The following is a 2,883-nucleotide window of genomic DNA, read 5'->3' on the forward strand; positions in this document are numbered from 1 at the left end:
GCCCCAGCTATGGTGGGAGGCAGTTGCAAAATCCTTCACTGAGTTTTTATTGTCTCAATATCAAGCATGAGCTGGAAACAAAGAGCTGCATCTGCATATGGTGTCCAGCTGAGCACCATTTGTCCTGTGTGAGGGCACTGGGGATTTCGATGGCTGAAGCCAAAGATATAGCTGCAGCATTAGGAATTTGTATAGATTACACAAAACCTGACATATACAAAGTGTACATCTTTTCAAGTAGCTGTTTACAGTTTGCAAGCCAATTATTACACCTAAACAAATTTGTAGACGTCCAAATATGAACTGCATCTGAAGATCTAGGATTCTGTTCACAAGTCCCAACATAAAAAGGCAAATAAAAGATTTCTTAAAAAGAGAATAATACAATTACTGGGCATGCATTAACCATTGAAATCTAATTATTAGTATTGCCAATGATCATTCTTAATCTACATGCTTTCTAATTTGCACCCAAAAAGGCTGCCTTTCAGCCACTTCTGGTCTAAGACTGAGCAGAAGCAATGCTGTAGTAAGATCATATATCCCTTAATGTCTCATATTACAGTTTCCTTACACTTAGCAGCTATACAGCAATAGTGAGTAGTACAAGACATTATGAATAATGAATAATTTACTACATTATAATTGCCAAAGTAAATGAATAAAATACAATCTCTGTTCCAGTATCCTTGCTTTTAAAGAGTGTGTTCTCTTACTAGAGGGACAAATGAAGACAAATGTTTGTGAAAGATGAAAGAGCGGGGGTATTGGGAAGAAAGAGGGGAACAACAAAAATGATAAATTCATACATAGGTCTAATTAAACAAGTGAGAAGAGCAACAAAATGGTAAGTCCAAATTTGAATCTGATGGGGAAGAAAAGGAAAAATTCAGATACTTTGACATAGTCAAAGTATCTTACTGACATAGAGTAAGCCTGAGTGCAAAATTATAAAGGTTTGCAAAGCAATTTACAGTGCCCAGAGAGGGGACTGTGGCCAGAGGAACCTCCCTGCATCTGTATTTGGGCAACTGGATATTCTGTGATAAGTGTTATTCTTGGACCTTCCCATTAAAAGACTGGTGACCACCACAAGCCCATCTCCAAATACTTCTCAGGTTATTGTTAAGGCAGAACAATAATTCAGGCCACTTAATAAAATAGGTTTAGGTCTGAACAGTAAAATATTCTACTTTGCTTCTAGGTAAAATTCAGATAAAATGAAATTTGGGCTGAAGTCACCTCTTTCTTTTTGAACTCTTCTGAAGCAGAAGACCACTTTCACTTACAGCATCTGAAGTCAGGAGCTGGAGATAGGTGTCTTAAATTCACATCAAAATCCACTGAATGGAGCATATCTAGCAGCTGTGGACCACTTGTGACAAGCAGAGGTGGTCCCCTCCTTAATTAATTTGTGCATCTTGTTCTTATTTACTTCAGTCAGTATGTAGACATGAAGGGAAGGGTACAGACTAGAGAGGAGAGCTGGGCCTGCTGATACCTACTGCAGCACAGAAATAAAGGAGGCAATAAGAAAGGCAGGAGCAACCTCAGTGCTGTGCAGGACCTCAACATTTACTGCCACTCAGAGCCCCGGAGCACTCCCTTGTCAGGAGTCTTGGTGGGCTTCCAAAACTGCTCACCCATACCTCAAGCCAGACATGCTGCACCACTCTCATTCAGGTGTGGAGCAGCCTCTTTGTAATATCTAGGGTCATGTCTTATCTGCAGAAGCATTAATCATAGCAGAAAAATACAACCTTTAGAAGAAATTTTTAACCTCCATCGCTCCTTTAGACCTTGAGATGCCAATTGATTTACTGGATCTCCTGGTATACTTTTTTATGCTTCCATGAAGGACCAAGTGTGAATGCAAGTGGGACTGGCATGTGCCAATGTGTTTGCAGCAGAGTAGAGAGGTTTGATTCTGCTTTAGCTACGGTCCATCTCTCTCTCCAGCTCTCAGGTTTTTAATGCAGTTGCTGCTCTGGGTGTCTGCTCCACACATTAAGAATTAAAACAGAAATCCAGAACATTGCCCATGAGCAGGATTACTTAGCCCTTGTAAAAACTGTATGCTGTACACTACACAGTCTGCATAATAGATACATGTTATGAATATAAATAAAATACACTGTTTCCAATTAATTGGATTTAGGGTTGGGGCCTTTTAACTTAACTCCCATGGTTTCCCTTTGAAACTTCTGCATATATTTTCTATTTTTGAGGGGGGGGTATAAATCCTGTTTTAATGTTTTGCTGTTTATGCAAATTTCCAAATATAAAGGCATATGGTGGCAAAGTGGCACTAACTATCTGCTTTTCAGCTCACATTCCTCTGCTATTACAAGAAAAGGCAGCCTGATGGAAAAGGAAGGGAGGGGGAAAGAAATAAAGCAGTGTACAAAATGACACTCTGCATAAGCAGAGTATTGATTCAGATTTCTTAGCTTTATTCTTGAACTCTGATTCACTAATAGCTCTGCTGGCTCCTGCAGGGCAGCTGTGGATGCTCCTTCATGTCATAAGGTAGAGTGGGTGCTCAAGTTTGTAATTATAGTTTTAAACTAGCAGAGAAAATGAGAAAAATAAAGGAGAACTTTTTTGAGTCAGAGGTTCCCCCTCACACTGGCAGCCTCACTGCATGGGTTTCGTGTATCCAGTTTGCATTTTGCCTGATAACGTAGAAGGCACATCATGCTATTCTAAAACAGCAGGATTATTTTCTCCATTCTAATTGATGAACAGCTGTGCTGTAATAGACTACAAAGCACAGCATCACTGATCTCTCCTCAGGCCACCCCAGGAACTGAACACTCCACAGGGAACAAGAAAAGAATGAATGCTAAAAAGAAAAAAAAAAAAAAAAAAAAAAAAGAGAAA

Source organism: Lepidothrix coronata, unplaced genomic scaffold (genome assembly GCF_001604755.1).
Source record: "Lepidothrix coronata isolate B3197 unplaced genomic scaffold, Lepidothrix_coronata-1.0 Scaffold169, whole genome shotgun sequence".
Lineage (NCBI taxonomy): Eukaryota > Metazoa > Chordata > Aves > Passeriformes > Pipridae > Lepidothrix > Lepidothrix coronata.